Source organism: Lampris incognitus, chromosome 5 (genome assembly GCF_029633865.1).
Source record: "Lampris incognitus isolate fLamInc1 chromosome 5, fLamInc1.hap2, whole genome shotgun sequence".
NCBI classification, from domain to species: domain Eukaryota; kingdom Metazoa; phylum Chordata; class Actinopteri; order Lampriformes; family Lampridae; genus Lampris; species Lampris incognitus.
Window position 1 is genome coordinate 43,762,083 of NC_079215.1, and position 19,761 is coordinate 43,781,843.

The following is a 19,761-nucleotide window of genomic DNA, read 5'->3' on the forward strand; positions in this document are numbered from 1 at the left end:
TAGTGGGTAGTTGATAATCCTACGAGACAAGATAAGTAGCCTCACTCCACCCATTTAAGAGGTGCTGCCTGTCAACCAACCCTATATCAAAACCCCACGTAGGGCCATGTGATCACCTTATATGGTCTATGGTGGTCACCGGTTACCTGATAACCTCATTTTGAATAGACCGCCCACAGGAAAGTCTATGTAAAGCTGCTACTTTTATTCATTTTCCATATTTGCTGTCAAGTGTAAGAAACCTGAACCATCTGCGGTGTGTCAGGCTAATTCTAAATGTGGAGCTAGCAATGCTAGTTAGTTATGCTAGCTAGCTATGCTAGTTATATTTGCATGAAGCCAAAGGTCCACATGCGGTAGCTAGCTAGCTGACACTGTGTGAAATACCATATTCCTAAACCAACGAATAAATGGATTATCAGAGCACAAATGGACTATCTAGCTGGCAGTATTGTTTAATCATGGACGTTAGGACACCTTGCACAGCTAAACAAGAAATGATCAGCAGTTTTCTAAGCTTGTTATCAGCTATAATGTTAACTATTACTCTGCTAGCATGCCTGCTTGAGCTGAGTGTGTGAGTTTACCTGCTATGTTTCACTAATGTGAAAAAAATGTTAGTCTGTAATGCTAGCTAGCCATAGATCGTTCTATAGTTCGGTATGACAACTGATGTTTGGGTTTAGCTAAGTGAAAGATGAAAGATAACAGCATTTATAGTAGGGAGAGTTTGTGTAAGCACAACATGAAATTAAAAACCTCAATCTGTACAATGATGGTCTGTCCCCTTGCCAGTGGTCGTCTTCCCGGGCAAAAAGACCGTTTGTTGAAAAAACAGTGCTTTTGAATATAGTATGACCCAAAGGCTGGGTTGTTTCGTCCCAAAATCAACCCTGTAGCTGTGTAAAAACAACCCAGTTGCAGGGTGAGCTAAGAAATCACAGTGGCTTAGCACATGTACAATTACAAGGTGCTAGCTGATAAAGCTAAACAAAATTTAACAAAACAGTCATCACAAACAAAGCATTATTTATTCAGAGCATTCACAATCACTCAAAATCAGCATGCGTATAAACAGCTGTTTACGCCATCTCATCCAGCACTCTCTCTTTGACTCTCCCTTACTTCACTGTTGTTTTCCTAATGTGTGGATGGCTACAGTGGGGGGAGGACAGGGAATTCGGGCCGAAAATGTTATATTTAAAAACGAAAAGCAAGCAGTCTGAAACTGACGTGTTCTGTCTGTCTGTCTGTCATGCTCCTCTGTTTCGTTACGGTACTATCACAGCGCTGCACCAACAAAGAATGCCACTGCCATCCTGCTGCTATTATGGCCACTCTGTTGATCCGCCGAAATGAGTTTGTTTATTTCACTCCATTTTCCAAAGAAGAATGACTATTTTTTAAGTTCAGTTCAATGAAACAACTGAGTTAAAGTGACCCAGTCACTGGGTAGATTGCGTCACATTTGGTGGAGGAGTGGAAGGACACTGTCTTCAACCACTAATTCTGAGTTATTTTCTGTTAACCCACAGAAAACAACCCAGAATCAGTTAAAATAACCCAAAATGTGGTCAAGCAACCTCAACCTCAACCCAGCATTTTTTAGTGTGAGAAATTCTGTTTATATAAATAAATAGCCTACTATAATTTGGCATTACATTTAAAGAAACCTTGTTGTGTCATAGCTCATAGGTAATTCATGTTTAATAACTTTTCAAAGGATAGATAAAATTAGGACAAGAGACAAAACCAAAATCTAAGTGATATATCTTTATTATATATCATAAATTTATTCGGAGGCACCGCCAGTTATTTTAGTTTAAAATAGAGTAGCATTAAAAGTTTAAAAGCATATAGGTAATAGTGCCATTTAGTTTGAAACCATACCCAGGCCCCACCCACAGTAATAGTACAAATAGCAGATTTTTACATAGCTACATGGGACGGGTGTTACACTGGTATGATGGTATACATCTTTAGATGCAGCCTCCTTTGTAACTCACCTCTTTGCTGTTAGGGCCTGCCTGCTGACTGCCATTCTGAATATAGGAAGTAATGAATTAATCACTTTAATTGATTCATGGGTAATACATTGAAATAATTCATGACTAGAATGTTTTAAACATATTGCATCAACTTTACTCACCGTAAATGTGGTGTGCTGTTTGACATTCTTCCATTGCAGCAGATGACTGACTAGGTGCTGGGGATCTGAGCTCAAATACGCCTTGGTTAAACTGCTGTTACCATAATTTTGCCTGGTGATTTGTGCCAATGCCATGCCATAGAATTAACACTTACAGATTAAACAGCGTGTAAATACATTTGAGGATGTTCATTTATTACGTTTTTGATAATAATGTGATCGGTTGGAGAGTAGATGTCAGCATCGGCTCGGACCTCAGCGGAAATAGAATCGGCCGGTTTTTTTCACACCGATACATCGGTGGATGAGTGTTAGCCACATTAAGGATGATTCCGGGTTGCCAGTGCTGCTCTCAGCCGAGCCCACCAGACATCCCCTGACCTTGGGTTGATTGCATGCCAGTTGGGTTGGGCCCCCCTAGTGGGCAGAGCAAAATCCGCACCTAAACGAATGAATAAATTATTCTATTATATGTCCTGTTCCCTTTCTTTGCGTCCAACTAATGAACCCCTTCATTCACGAATTATGCCCCAGTTGTTGCAAATGCTTTTTCCTCACCATAAATGCTCATAAGGAATGACAATCAATAATATATAGTTTTACAAAATGTTAATTACAGTGCTCAATGGTTATAAACAGCTGCCAAACACAAGTGATACACAACACTATTCAAGCACAATCAAGTGTCAGTGAAACTTCAGAACAACAATTTTCGCTCAAAACAAATTTTAGTGATTTGGTGAAAACAAGACAATGACCACAGAGCATGATCTGTGATGATTGTCATTAACATTTAATTACATGAATTCCCATACAATATGATATCCTTGTCAATGAAACTATTTTTTCTCTCTTTCATGATCACTGGACTTTGAAGATTCAGTTTCAAGCTCTTCTCACTGCATTGTCTTCTCAATAGGTAATTCTTCCCCTACCACATTGCTGTAGTCTACACATCTACTTTCTTGATTGGGGGGAAAACAAACAAAACAAAACAGTATGACGAGAAAAGAATATTTTGAGGCAGTTTCAATTGGCAGTTACAATTCAGGCCAGAAATGGCCCCCCTGGTGAAAGTACATCAAATACATCAATGTGTGAGACTGATGAGGATGACGAGGGCAGTCCAGTCAACAAAGAAGTTAGACAAAGTACTCTTTTAAGTGTTTCATCAGACTCAGATGAGACTGACTGTCTTGATCTTAAATTGCAACACTGGGCTTCAACCTTCTCTGTGTTTCTTGTTGCAGTAACTGTTCTTCTTACCATTCTAAGAATGTACCATCCTGACCTGTGAAAAAAATGCAAGAACACTGTTTAGTACGCAGTCCAAAATAGCAGTGGAAAGTGTAGGTGGTGGTGAATACTACCACTTTGGATTAGAGAAGGGACTTTTATCAAAACTGAATAGCATCCACCAACAAGAATATCTGCAAACATTAAAATTGCAGTTTAATATTGATGATCTGTCTTCCTCTTTTCAAGAATTCCAAGTGTGTGACAACATGGCAGCCATCAGAAGTAGTTTCAGCAGTGCCAGACAAATTGATTAATCTTGGTCCACATATTTCAGCAGAATTTGCTCATAAGCCCCGTGAATTGACATATATTGATCGGTGGAAGGCAAGAGGATTGTAACAATTCATGATTTATGGTGGGCCTGTGGTTCTCAAAGACATTCCTTCACAAGATCTTTATGATAATCTCTTATTTTCAATTGGTATGTGTTTGCTTCTCTGCTCTAACCTCTCTGTTTCCATGATAGATTTTGCTCATAGAATGTTGGTGGCTTTTGTGAGTAATTTTGGTGAGTTGTAGAGTTGTTTGGTAAAGAGGAAATTGTGTTTATCATACATCAGGTGATACATTTGGCTGATGAGTGTCGGTACTTTGGTCCACTTGACAATGTGTCCTCTTTTCTGTTACATCTGCCCCTGGACATCGACATCATCTGTCACGCCCTCCACTTCCGCGTAACTGGCAACCGGTTTGTCTGTCTGTCTGTCTGTCTGTCTATCTGTCTGTCTCTCTCTCTGTTTCTTTCTCTCTCTCGGCCTACTTTCTCCGATTGACCTACTTTCACTGGTCCAGCCAACACACCTGCCATCCGTCTCCTCGTCAGTGTAGCAGCACATGTAACTCGGCTTTCCACCCAGTCTTCGCCAGATCATAGACTCTGACTCTGCTGTCTTTCAGTGTTCAATGCTTTGAGCCTAGTTCAAAACCTGTTATTGATATTCCGCATGCAGCTCTTCTTACCTGCTTTCCCCCAGTTCTTATATTGTTCTCCGTTTCCCTTGCAGTTCTGTCTGTTCTATCTCTGGCACCTGTCTCCTACTACTCATTTGGCCAGCCGGCTTCTCTGCTCTGGAGCCCTGTTTTGCTCCACCACTACATAATAATAATAATAATAATAATAATAATAAATAAATAATATTAAAATTTTATTTAAAGGCACCTTTCATGACACTTAAGGCCATTTTACATTAAATACAATAAAACGAAACAATAATGAAAAAAGGCATTAGTGCAATCAAAAATAAAACACTCAATAAGTACAAGAGCATACATCAGCAGGAGTTAAAAAAAAATCACTTTGGACCTGCTACCTCGGCTCCAAACTGCTCCTGCCCCAGCTTCAGTCTGTGGGTCTCAGCTACCAGACCAAGCTTCCCCTAGCCTGCCTCTAATCTTCTCCTTGCCTTGAAATAAATCCTGCCTCTATCTCTCTGCACCCAAGTTCCCCTGTTCAGTAGCACCTCTTAACAGTACTATCTGGCCACTGACATGGACTCAGCAGATGCAGATCCTCTCCACCGAGCCCTCGCCAGTCGAAGTGCACTGTTTGACCAACATGACAAAGCCCTAAAACCCCTTTTAGACCAAGTTCAGGATTTGTCATGGGCCAATTTCGGACCTACAGAGCCAATTCTCCGTTCTGACCCCACAACTGGCCCACAGCCCTTCTCAACCAGTCCACAGCCCTTCTCCTCCACTCTGTGAGCCATTTGTCCCCGCTCCTCAGCCTTAGGATGGCAACGTCGGAACCTGTGGAGCCTTTTACAATGTTCACTAGTGTTTGAGCAACAGCATCATTTGTATGCTAAGGAATGGGCCAACATTTCCTACCTGATGGGCTGTTTTTGTGGAGCAGTGCTTTTCTGGGCCACAGTGGTGTGGCAGAGACAGTCCACCATCTGTACTCTTGTTACAGCTTCACAGAGGAAATGAAAAACTTTAATCACCCCATCCATGGTAAGGATGTGGCTAAAAGGCTCCTATCTCTACATCAAGGCTCCTGCAGTGCTGGCGAAATGACAATTGAGTTTCACACCCTCGCCGCCGAGAGTGTTTGGAATGAGAAGGCCCTCCAGGGAGCATTGCAGAAACTATCAAGTTTCTAACTACCCTCTCAGAAACTATCAAGGACATATTGGTGTTAAGGGAGGAGCCCAGTGGGCTCAATGAGCTCATCCTTCTTGCCATCCACATTAGCAAACGTCTCCATTAGCGTCAAAGGGAGAGGGCAGGTAATGTTGCATCCCCCTCAACAACACTTAATTCCTTTCCTTGTTTTCCTCCCACGACAGCCTCTCCCTCCATGTCTTTTTTAGATCTGGAACCCATGCAGCTCAGTTGGGTATCTCTTGCCGGAGGAAACACAATGGTGGTTTGAAACTAAGAGTTGCCTGTGCAGTGGTCAGGCTGTCCAGCAAATGGGGAGACTTGACAGCAGTGGGGGAGATACTGTTGAGCCAGATCATCTGCCCATCTCCTGATCCCTGTTGGATGGTACCCTCATGTGGCAGGGCCAGACCATTACCCTGCCTGCACTCATCGACTCCGGTGCCGACAAGAGCCTCCCAGACTGAGGTGTGGTTGCTCAGTTTGGCCTGGACCCGGTTCCTCTCGAATCACCCCTTAAGGGTGAAACTCTCAGACAGCTCCTCGCCCGAGTCCGAACTTTCCACCTTATCGACTGCCCTGACTTTCCCCTAGTTCTTGGCCGTTCGTGGTTAAAGCTACACAACCCACAGATTGACTGGACTGCTGGCAAGGTAACCTCTTGGAGCTTGTTCTATTATTCTAATTGCCTGCAATCTGCTCTTGCCCCTGACTTGTCTGCCCCCCCCCGTCCATTCCAGAACCTCCAGACCTGTCTTAAGTCCCCCCCAAATACCATGATCTAGCTCCTGTATTTAGCAAATACCAATCCCTGTCGCTGCCACCTCACCGGCCATATGACTATGCTATCGACCTCCAGTAAATTCCAGTGTGCCTGTGTAAATAGTTTGATTTTGGTCCATTTGTAACTAAGATGGCAGCTCTGCTGCACAAGTTTTTTTTGTTTTTGTTTGTTTTTGTTTGTTTGTTTTGTTTTGTTTTTCTTCTTTTCTGAGCCTACTGCTGCGGGAGAAACAACAACATTAGTTAACTCTGTAAGAAAAAGAAACTATCATCCAGACCTGCTGATTTTTTTTTTATAGTAGTGACTGAAAAAACTTGTCTGAAATAGTCAGACCTTAATTTAGTTTAATGTAGTTACTTGATTTAGTTGTGCACAACCACAAAACATTTTGAGCACAAAATAAGATGATGGAAAGATCTTACTGGTGTAGTAGTAGGGATGAGTCCAAACTCGGGCCTAAAGTCAAGAATCCAAGCCATAGCCACCCAGCCAGCCCCCCCCCCCCTCCGCTGGAGCAAGCTGGTAGAATGGAAAAAACACCATTCCTCCTTCACACCCATTCCGCCTCTCTCGCTGGCCACACCATGTTCTATGTCTCCCTGACTAAACCAGTCTGTTCCAGTCCCCTGTCTCCCCCCCCCCAGCAGCAGCTCCTCAACCTCCATGCCTGGTTGATGACCACCCAGTTTACACAGCCTTTAATTTAGTTATTCTGGCTTCTGTATGTGTGCCACCGGGGCTGCAGTCTACAAAATCTAGTAGACTGGGCAGGATATGACCATGAGGAGCGATGCTGGGTCCCCCCATCCATTCCATCCATTCCATCCATTATCCGAACCGCTTATCCTGCTCTCAGGGTCGCGGGGATGCTGGAGCCTATACCAGCAGTCATTGGGCGGCAGGCGGGGAGACAACCTGGTCAGGCTGCCAGGCCATCACAGGGCCGCTGCTGGGTCCCCTGCCGGTATATTCTGGACCCCTCCCTCATCCAGGACTTCCACAACCTCCAACCCAACAAGCCCAGTCAGGCACAAGGAGGTGCCCATAGAGGGGCGGGGTACTGTTACAGCCACCCCTGGGACATCATCTGTCATGCCCTCCACTTCAACCTAGCCAGCAACCAATCTCTTTCTCTCTTTGTCTCTGTCATTCTCTCTTTCACTTTCCTTTGACCTACTTTCATCGGCCCAGCCAACACACCTGCTGTCCATCTTCTCATCGGTTTAGCAGCACATCTAACCTGGCTTTCCACCCAGTCTTTGCCAGATTGTAGACTCTGCTGCTGTCGGTGTCGAATGCTTTGAGTCTATTTGAAAACCGGTTTTTGATATTCAGCATTCAGCTCTTGTTACCTGCTTTTCAGCAGTTCTTACATTGTTCCCATTTTCCTTGCAGTCCTTTTTGTTCTATCTCCAGTACTTGTCTCCTACCACTCGTTCAGCCAGCCAGCTTCTGTACTCTGGAGCCCTGCCTTGGTCTACCATTTCAGACCCCACTTTGGACATGCTACCTCTGCTTAAAACTGCTCCTGCCCCAGCCTCAGTCCGTGGGTCTCTGCTACCAGCCCAAGCTTCCCCTAGCCTGCCTCCCATCTTCTCCATGCCTTGAAATAAATATCTTTCATCCACTCCAGCCTGTGTCTGCACCTGGGTTCCCCTGTTCAGTAGCACCTCATAACACTTTTCCATATTAAAATTTCCTTGGGGGGGGCGGGACATCAGCCTTTACAACAAGTGGTCAGAAGGCTTTCTGAGGTACCTTGTATTTTGGTTTAACCACCAAATGTGCAGACTGTACTTATAGCTCATCACCAGGAGGGACAATTGCCTCTCCAGTTTAGTCTTGCACAGCAATACATGAAGGTTATCACAAATAATTTATGGCTTTCCACCAAGCTGGCGGACAACTGCATAACAATAGGACATGACATTGCACTGGTACAAAATATATTGAAATCCAGCGGTTCAGTTTATAAAAAGTTCCACAACATTTAATCATATTTTTCTTATAATTTTCCCTCCTCATATATCTATATATCAATTGCTACCGAGTTTTTGGTTCACACAAGTGCTTTAATGTCAGACAACTTGTGGATATTAGGAGAAATTGTGTATTGTTAGTAGAAAAAGACAGTTCTATTGCAATTCCTTTTAACCAATCCTAATTTTTAAAAAAATCAAATAATGGATGGCAGAAATCTGTGAGCAATATATAATAATAATAATAATAATAATATGCCTACAGTTTTGAGGGTGGCGTTTTTCTTTCAAAGCTGATCAACAGTATGTTGTATGTCCTGTGTTATAATTGCCAATTTCTCTTTCCAACTAATTCATTCAATTCAATAGGTTACTAGATGGCACAGCTGCGGAAAGTGTTTGAATTTGAGGATCGGAGTTCTGTAGTTGTTGCATCAAACTGGCTCAAAGAGACAGGCAATGAAAGAATATGCTATCGGCCTCCGTCTGATGGACAGCAGATGCAAAGAGCTGTCATAAACCATCATCATCATCGGCGGTTTCTCAGGGTCGAGTGTGACTGTCCTCATTCTAGGTCCTTGTGGGTATCCTTGCGGGAGGATGCCTACGCATGACAGCTTTTTACATGGAGTGGCTGATGCACCTGCAGCCACCACATGGTCCTTGGCAGGGGGTGGCCAGAGTCCAATGGCATGGAGAACCAAGATGATTGGGGAACACCCTCTGTTGCAGCCTTCATCCACCTTCACTGCCATTGCCTTCTGCCAGTTCCACCATTGAGGTCTTTGTTGGATTGCACTTCATCTGGAACCTCCCCCTTAACCAATCTGCCTGACCCTACCAGGAGCCACGCTGCGGGCAGCATAGGTCTTGGGATCATTGGTGTACACAAGCTTCTCCACCATGGCAAGGTGGCGATCCTGGAGAAGGGTCATAAACCACATCCCACCAGCACAAGAATGGTCCATCCATAAGAATGTTAGCGTCTTGGCAAGCTGTGGCAAGTAAAGGTGCTACATGAAAACACTTTTAATTTAAATCAACTTGCTTGTTTAATTTCATTTACGTCACTCCCTTTCAGCATCTTATGCTAAGGTGAAGCATTATTTGGATAACTTTTTGCAGCCAGATTGTCTGACGTCTGACATTCAGTCGAAAAAGGAAAGCGACATAAGGCAAAGAAAAAGAAGATACAAATTAAATTCTTGACAATCCTGTATGTTGTGCACAGTTTGTGATTAACTCTGTAGTGTAAGTCAGCAGCCCCTGGGAAAATTGTTAATTTTTTAAATTGTTTGAGCTTGTAAGAACAAACATACAACAATTAATTTCTGTAGGAATATATACTGCTCAAAAAAATAAAGGGAACACCTAAAAACACAATATAGACCTCGATGAATGAAATATTTCAGCTGAAAATCTTTATTTATTAGACAGAGGAATGTGTTTAGAGCAAAATAACCTAAGAATGATCAGTGGAAATCAAAATCATTAGCCCATTAAGGTCTGGATTCAGAATGATACTCAAAATCAAAGTGGAAAATGAGAACATAGGCTGATCCAACTTCTGTGGAAATTCTTCAAGACGATTCAAAATGAGGCTCAGTAGTGTGTGTGGCCTCCATGTGCCTGTATGCACTCCCTACAACGTCTGGGCATGCTCCTGATGAGACGACGGATGGTCTCCTGAGGGATCTCCTCCCAGACCTGGATCAGGGCATCGGTCAACTCCTGGACAGTCTGTGGTGCGACATCGCGTTGGCGGATGGTACGAGACATGATGTCCCAGAGGTGCTCGATTGGATTCAGGTCTGGGGAACGTGCAGGCCAGTCCATAGCATCAATGCCCTCGACATACAGGAACTGCTGACACACTCTGGCCACATGAGGACGAGCATTGTCATGCATGAGCAGGAACCTAGGGCCCACTGCACCAGCATATGGTCTGACAATGGGTCTGAGGATCTCAAATATATATATATATATATATATATATATATATATATATATATATATATATATAAAAACGGCTTGGTTGAATTTCGTATTCTATTATGTCGCATTCTTAAGAATGTCAACTATCTTAATATTTGCACACATATGACGTAGTCCCATTTTTGTTTACACTTGCATATCAATTCACCAAGTTCTTTGTGAACTTTCATGTATATACATATGTACAGTGCAATACAGACTTCAATAAGGTGACTACATAAATATTGCCCATAGTCAGGTAATAAGAAGCAGATTCTGTTCAGTTCATTTAGTTCACCTTAAATTGTATCTGCTGTGCATATCGAGTCCATGTTGGGGTTGTCTCAGTCACATCACTCATTTTGTTCAAAAGGCCTACACCACGCTACCTAGAGGATCAGGAAAGTGAAGAGGAATCTGATAGGGGTTCCAAAAGAAGAGTGATTAGGCCCAGAATAGTCATGCCCCAGGTAATGGTTAAAAGAATAGATGATGTGGACTCGCACATAAACACACGTGTTGTAGTGTAACTTTCTGTGGTTGTTTTAGATAAGGCCTGGCACAACAAGGTCTCTCCTGGAATAGCTTACCCCTGTCTGGATCTCTTCTCAGCTGGCTCTGTGCCTTCTGAAGAATCTTGTTAGCTCAGTGGCCCTTGACCGAAGATTTCATTTGCAGGCTCTTAGGTGTAATCCCACTTTGTCTGCACCTGAGGCTGAATCTCAGTTGGTTTCTGTAGTCTGCCATCTTATGCACCGTTTGCTCGTATTCACATATGTTTTTTTTTATTTTTATATATATATATATGTGTGTGTGTGTGTTTGTATATATATGTGTATATATATAATTTTCAGTTTTTCGGTTTTATATTCAAGACGCACACGAGATAAAACAAATCAAAACATAACAGACAAAAAACAAAAACAACAAAAAGGAAAAAAAGAAGCTGCCAGTATATAGGTATATAATATAACTTGGCTCACAGCAGTTTTCAAGAAAGTATTCACATACAAGTTAAAGGCAATCCTCACCGAAATGAGTCAAAATGTCTTTATGCATGCTCAATAATCCAGGCAAGGAAATCACAAAAAGTTGAATAAGTTCATCGGGACGCAACATTTATTGAGAGAAATGTTTCATCACTCATCTAAGTGACCTCTTCAGTCTCAACTGACTGCAGGTATCCCCACCCTTATAAACAATACTGTGGCATAATGACCGAAACCAATGACCAGTTTCATACACAAATATGGGCATGACCATTAACTTCAGTTTCAATGGCCATGTGTACTATTCACAGAGGATTTGGGAATGTTACCCTCCCTGAGCTAAGGGGAGGCCCAAGAGAGTACATCTGTCGCCATTTTACAATGCTGTGATTGCAAACATTCCCAAATCCTCTGAATCTAAGTGACTTCAATCTCAACTGACTTCAGGTATCCCCATCCTTATAAACAGCACAGTTGCATAACGACTGAAACCAATGATCGGTTTCATATGCAGTTTGCCATGACCATTAAGTGGAGTTACAGTGGCCATGGGTGCTATTCACAGAGTATTGGGGAATAGTTGTAATCACAGCATTGTCAGATGGTGACAGATATTTTTGTTAGGGACTGTCACAGTGTGGCCTAACTGAAAGTGATGTGAGCACATGTCACTGACAAAATCAGTTTGATTGCTTTATTTTCTATTGGAATGTCCTAACTTGTCTCTAGCGACGCGGCGAAGCACAGTGCAATGCAGTGCGCAATTATGAGTTTCACTGCAAATCCTTAATAAGGTTGCAGCTGGCTGGAGGGAGATCGCCAGGGAGCTTGAAGTTTGTGGTAAGATTTATTTTTGTGTATTTTCTGTCAAGATGCTTAGCAGAGCTTGCTAGCCAGTTAGCTTGTTTTACAAAGTGAAAATGGTGGTATGGTACAACAATAATATCTATATGTATATACATACATACAAACCCCAATTCCAATGAAGTTGGGACGTTGTGTAAAATGTGAATAAAAACAATACAATGATTTGCAAATCCTTTTCGACCTATATTCAATTGAATACACTACAAAGACAAGATATTTAATGTTCAAACTGATAAACTTTATTGTTTTTTGCAAATATTCACTCATTTTGAATTTGATGCCTGCAACACGTTCCAAAGAAGCTGGGACAGGGGCAACAAAAGACTGGGAAAGTTGAGGAATGCTCAAAAAACACCTGTTTGGAACATTCCACAGGTGAACAGGTTAATTGGAAACAGGTGAGTGTCATGATTGGGTATAAAAGGAGCATCCCCGAAAGGCTCAGCTGTTCACAAGCAAGGATGGGGCGAGGTTCACCACTTTGTGAACAACTGCGTGAGCAAATAGTCCAACAGTTTAAGAACGTTTCTCAACGTACAATTGCAAGGAATTTAGGAATTTCATCATCTACAGTCCGTAATATCATCAAAAGATTCAGAGAATCCAGAGAAATCTCTGCACGTAAGCAGCAAGGCCGAAAACCAACACTGAATGCTTGTGAACTTCGATCCCTCAGGCGGCACTGCATTAAAAACCGACATCATTCTGTAAAGGATCTTACCACGTGGGCTCAGGAACACTTTGGAAAACCATTGTCAGTTAACACAGTTCGTCGCTGCATCTACAAGTGCAAGTTAAAACTCTACCATGCAAAGGGAAAGCCATATATCTACAACACCCAGAAATGCCGCCGGCTTCTCTGGGCCCGGGCTCATCTGAGATGGACTGATGCAAAGTGGAAAAGTGTGCTGTGGTCTGACGAGTCCACATTTCAAATTGTTTTTGGAAATCATGGACCTCGTGTCTTCTGGGCTAAAGAGGAAGAGGACCATCGAGATTATTATTAGCGCAAAGTTCAAAAGCCAGCATCTGTGATGGTATGGGGGTGTGTTAGTGCCCATGGCATGGGTAGCTTGCACATCTGTGAAGGCACCATTAATGCTGAAAGGTACATACAGATTTTGGAGCAACATATGCTGCCATCCAAGCGATGTCTTTTTCAGGGACATCCCTGCTTATTTCAGCAAGACAATGCCAAGCCACATTCTGCACGTGTTACAACAGCGTAGCTTTGTAGTAAAAGAGTGCGGGTACTAGACTGGCCTGCCTACAGTCCAGACCTGTCTCCCATTGAAAAGGTGTGGCGCATTATGAATCACAAAATACGACAATGAAGACCCCGGACTGTTGAGCAACTGAAGTCGTACATCAAGCAAGAATGGGAAAGAATTTCACCTCCAAAGCTTCAACAATTAGTGTCCTCATTTCCCAAACGCTTATTGAGTGTTGTTAAAAGGAAAGGTGATGTAACACAGTGGTGAACATAACCCTGTCCCAGCTTATTTGGAATGTGTTGCAGGCATTAAATTCAAAATGAGTGAATATTTACAAAAAAACAATAAGATTTATCAGTTTGAACATTAAATATCTTGTCTTTGTAGTGTATTCAATTGAATATAGATCGAAAAGGATTTGCAAATCATTGTATTCTGTTTTTATTTATGTTTTACACAACATCCCAACTGCATTGGAATTGGGGTTTGTATTTTTTTTCCACTTGACATTAACAACTATCTGTACTATGTACTGTGCAGCAGTAATATTTCTGTAATTTATCACTTTTTTACTAGACTGGTCATTACTTTACTGAACAAAGTATATTTATCTAATGTTTGGATTATTTGTTTCTTTCAGAGACATTAGTAAAGCCACTACAGTAATTCTATATTTTTGATTTAGTCCTCGTTAGCATTCACAGCATTCCTAGATATTTTTTACGAAAAATTTTATTCACATAAACATAATAATTGTCAATTGATAACTGTTAAATTTGATGAGAAAGAGATTACAAAGAGAAATCTAGCCAAAAGAAAGACATTAATAATCACTTATAATTATTAGCTCATTAATAACCATCAATTAATATTCACTGTTTAATAATCAATTATTTATAATCACTCATTAATAATCACTTTTTGATATTAACTTATTAATAATCACTCACTATGTCTCAGAAAAATATTGCACAAACATCTCCGGCACAGAACATGCCCCCTGACCACCACGGTTTGGATGGTCATTCACTGACTGCAGGTTTTCGCTCTTCCACGGCAGCTTGCATTCTGCATCACTGGGGCTAGTGAAAAAGTTATACAGAATGCGGGCTGCAGCAATCAGTGTATCCACTTTCTGCACCAACAAGTCTAGTGTACGGAGGATGATCCTCCATCTTGTCATCAGCATACCAAAGACCTTCTCCACTATCACGGGAGCCCTTGACAGCCTGTAGTTAAATATGGCTCTGTCCCAATAGAGGTTTAGTCCGCCAAAGAATTTCAGGAGATATGGCTTTAGGAGAAATGCCGCTTCAGCCACTATGACATGTGGCACATCCCCTAGGAAATCAGTTTCTTGTAGGGGTGCTGGTGTTGGTTTATAATTAAAAAAGAGACTTCCACTCGTAGGTGGAGCTGTGATTGCAATATGCTTCCCATCAAGTACTTCAGTACAATTGGGCAATTACCACTTCTCCCAGAACCCCTGGCCACCGTAGCCCAGGTTTCTTCGGTTGATTGAGCAGTGCATCATGTGCTTTTCAATGGCCCTGGTGGTGTTCAGGATACAGTCTGACACTATTTGCACCCCTGCTCTGTAATCATAGACCATTGAATGCATGGAATCCCCTGATGCCATGTAGCTGCAAAAGAGAGACCTAGGTTTAATTACATGGTCTTTGCTGTTGACTAAAAAAACGTTTTTTTCTATTATTACCAGATCCTGAGCAATGCAGGAACAAATGGAAATCTCGGCGTGACACATTCATTCAACAGAATACGAAAAATTTGGGGCGTCCCGGTAGTATAGCATTTTTCTGTTGCCTACCAACATGGGGATCGCCGGATCGAATCCCCGTGATACCTCCGGCTTGGTCGGGCGTCTCGACACACAAATGGCTGGGTCTGCAGGTGGGAAGCTGGATGTGGGTGTGTGTCCTTGTCCGCAGCACTAGCGCCTCCTCTGGTCAGTCGGGGCGCCTGTTCGGGGGGGAGGGGTAACTGGGAGGAATACTGTGATCCTCCCATGTGCTACGTCCCCCTGGCAAAACTCTTCATTGTCAGGCGAAAAGAAGCGGCTGGCGACTCCACATGTATCGGAGGAGACGTGGTAGACTGCAGCCCTCCCTGGATCGGCAGAGGGGGTAGAGCAGCCACTGCGACAGCTCGGAAGAGTAAGGTAATTGGCTGGATACAATTGGGGAGAAAAAGGGGGGGGTCCAAAAAAAAAGAATGCGGAAAAGTTTGCCACCCAGTGGGTCAGAGGGGGTCAATAGGAGACACCTGAAATCCATCTGGTTTCTGCTGCTACATCTCAGGGAAAGATGGTAGGATCATTTGTAGTATATGCAGTGGTGGAATAAGTATTCAGAGCTTTTACGTAAGTAAAAGTAACAGCACCACAGTGTCAGAATACTGTTACAAGTAAAAGTCCTGCATTCAAACTCTTACCTAAGTAAAAGTACAATTAGTATTAGCATTAAAACATACTAAAAGCACCAAAAGTGTAAAAATTGTACTTAATTACAGTGTGGTACAATAGCAATTTTGCAGCTAAACTATGTGATAGGCACATTAGTGGGGTCAGAAAAGAGGAGAATACTTGAGAAATATGTCAATGTGAACCAGAAAGATATAATTTTAAGTATGGGAACCTTTCCACCTGATGCAAATAATAATGTAATAAAAGTAATAGGTTAATTTAATGAATATCACATCATGGCTCATATGAAATATAAATAACAAGTTAAAACAAATGAGCCCACAGTGACACTGGACCTAAACTATTCCAATAAGGTACATCTGTATTTCGTGCCAGCAAAAATATTTTATATCTAGGCTTTTTGGACGATGCATTAATGAATTATTTTACTGTAACATATTGCAACTTACCATCTACATTTAATGCAGCACTTCTGAACAAAAATATTATAGATTTAATAATAACACACAGGCTTCTTGGACTTTTATTGCACACATATGAGACTAAAACTATTAGAATCAGAGATGTTTTCTATTGCTTCAGCTCCAGTCCTGAAGGGCTACTATAAGTTCTACAAACCATTAGATGTCACAATATAGTCTCCCACTTGACATGAGTGTTTGTCCATTTTCAGTAGGTATGTGTAGTGAGGACAGAGGAAGTGGAGGGAGGAGAAAGTTCTGGAGATGTGCACAAAAATCCAGATTGTTGCACTGACCTTAACCATACGTAACCCACAACTCAACTTAACCAGGACCTGGGAGGACTTGGAGGTGTCCACCAGTCAACAACCAGACTCTCTTGGACTGTTTCCCAGTTTTTGCATTGCTTAATCGTGGTCTCAAGTTTTGATAGTGGTAGATTTTGGTGTAACGCCTACTTCAATATGAACAGGATGCATACCAGTCTGGCCCCAGAACACATCAATATGCTGGTGTCTGTCTATTTCTATTGATGTCTATTGCCGCCCTAGAAAGAATAGGCCTATACGTTGTGGAATTCTTGATGTGTGTGTGTGTGTGTGTGTGTGTTTGTGAGTGTGAATTAATTAATTGTAAAGTGCTTTGAGTGGCTGTTGCAGCTAGAAAAGTGCTATATAAAATGCAACTTGATTGATGATTGATTGATTGATTGAGATGTGGAAGTGGAAGATGAAGATGAGGACAAAAGGAGAGTAGATATGGAAAGTAGAGAGGGAACAGAGAGGGAGGTTAGGGGAACTGGTGGGGGCGAGAGACAGACAGATGAGGGAGAGAAGGCCCACTCCTACAGTTTCAAAAGAAGAGGGAAGCGAGCAAATCCACCACAGACACCCCCTACCAAATAACTCCATGAAATTTTAAAGACACCTATTCAACCCGATGAACCAAATGACATATTTTTGCTAACTTTACTGCTGGAGTTCAAGCAAGTGAAAACCAACAAGGGCCAGCTGAAAGCACAGCTGTTGGCCACAATTTTAAATTGGGGCAGAAACCAGGTTTTTCACCTTCCCACCCAAGCATACCACCGCATCCCACCCTGCCACAACCCTTATTATTTCAACAACCCAAACAACACCATGTATCAATAAAAATTAGCCTATCTTTGAATTGTTATTAACTCTTATATTCTTATTTATTACTTTATATTAATGTATATATTATTACAAGTTTGATTGATCAGTTTACAACACCACTTAGCATTTTGTATGGAATAAATAAAAAATAATACTTATATCTAAAGCTTATCTCTTTTTCATTTACTCCTCCTTCGGTGTTAGTCTGTGGTGATCACTGCCAGCTGTTTCCAGCTTCCGCCTTCATGAGATCGATAACTTTTGTTTATTTTCTTACTATCTCTTCTCTATATTATGCCCTAACCTCTTCATTTGTTCGGATTTTGTTATTTTCGGTGCTTATGTAACCTGCACGACAGGGGAATGGGCCTATGCTTGCGCAGGGACAGTTTACAGTCTAATGTCTAAGTTCAGTGGAGATTGGTGTAGGTTTTTTTCTAGACCGGATTCTAGTACTCACCCCAAAGACAACACACACACTCGTGGGTATAGTTTACAATAAAAAAACCAATTTATTTCAACAGTTCAAAGTAAAGTTATTTCAATATCAATACTAAATTAGATGTGTTATATATATATATATTTTACTCTATTATACTTTTTAAAAGTTCTTCCTAATATTCTATTTATTGTCTATATCTATCTATATTCTATTTTATACCCTTCTAATATATTACTTATGCAGCCATATTCTACACTAACAAATTAAAGAAAATAATCCAAAATAAAGTATGAGTGCACTCAAAGAAAATAATAAAGAAAAGAAAAGGGGGAATGATTCAGTCTTCCAATCTGTGCAAGGTGCAATGTCCAGATCCTACCACAATCACAGGGGCAAGTTAATGTAGAGGCGATGATGATGAATCCAAATCCAGGGCGATGATGGGGGCAATCCAAAGGGGGTATCCAAGGGTTCCAAAAGGGTGTAGCAAGGGGGGTTGTTCGGGGTACTAAAAAACCAGTCTGCACAAAATTGTACAGATTCCTTATTAATTGCAATCTCTATCAAACAATTACAAACAAAATAAAAATACCCAAATCTAGAGTCAATTCTCAGAATTAAATCATTTCCTACATATAACTAATATGCGGCTGAATGACAACAGCCTATTGCTGTAAGAACAGTTAAACAATGTCATCGCAGCCAGGCTGCGGCACTATCAACGTGGCTAGTGGCAACTGGAGCTTACATTTTTTTTTAACAACAAGCATATTATTATATTAAAATGTCTAACATTCCTACATCAAATAAACCCTATGGACCGGGTGTCCTGACTGGTTTTAAAGCTCGGAATCATATGGGAACTGCTAAGGATCATAGATATACGTTTTAGCTGGGTTAGCTTAGCTTAGCAACCAATGGAAAATTGTCAGTCTTTAGATTTCAAGATTTTAAACTCTTATCTCACCAGGATTCCAGCAGCGTACAAAACACAAGAGAAAAGAGTCTTCCTTCTTACTTCAACGGGAGATCATCTGTCTTTGGATAAAATCAAGATATCCTACGTAAATGGCTATGATTACATGGAACACAGAAAGCTGTTTACTTTTTAGCTTTGGCTAGCGGCTCACCAAGGAAGCTTCGTGGGAGGGATCTTTTTTGTCATAGTTCAAATGTCCTGTAGCTCAAATATCCGTAGTTCAAATATCAATAATTCAGGTATCCATAGTCAAAGTTGTCCGTATTTCTAAATATCCGTATTTCTCTTCTCTATTGTCGATGGTTGTTTGCATGGTTTAAACTCTGTACCTCGTGTGCCTCCTAGAGGCTACTCGTGGAACTTACATATGTCACAGGGTACATGTAATCATGTGGGTTACATTCTCCCCCTCTAAACCGCATCAGTCTCTGCATGCGTCTAAACACTGTATGGTCTTGCAGAGGGCACTCTAGAAGAATCAGGGACATTTCTGCCCAAACTTTCGAAAAATGAGGCCATGGCTAGGACTAAAGGTCTTCCTAGTTCACCATAACAGAGTCTCTCAGGGGGATGTCTTTCTCTGATAGATCTTCTGATCGGTTCGCTCTCAGACGGATTTCCGTCAGACAGGTCAGCCTGGCCTGTCACACCAGTGGGCGGTGCACTCTCGGGTTCAAGTGGGTTGTTTTCAGGTGAACGTCCTTCAATAGGTCCAAATTGAGGTACAACAGTAGTAGATGATGCGGGGTCTCCCTCAGGTAAGTGTCTTCGAACAGGTTGAGAGAATTCATCTGTGACTACTTCTGTCTCACGCCCAATTGGTTTCTTTTCAAGTAACTGATTGTGAACAGACTCAGGGGTATGGGGTACTTCACTAAGGAGTGGACTATCAGATTGGGAGACTCCGACGGACTTGGATTCAACCCGACTGGGTTCAAC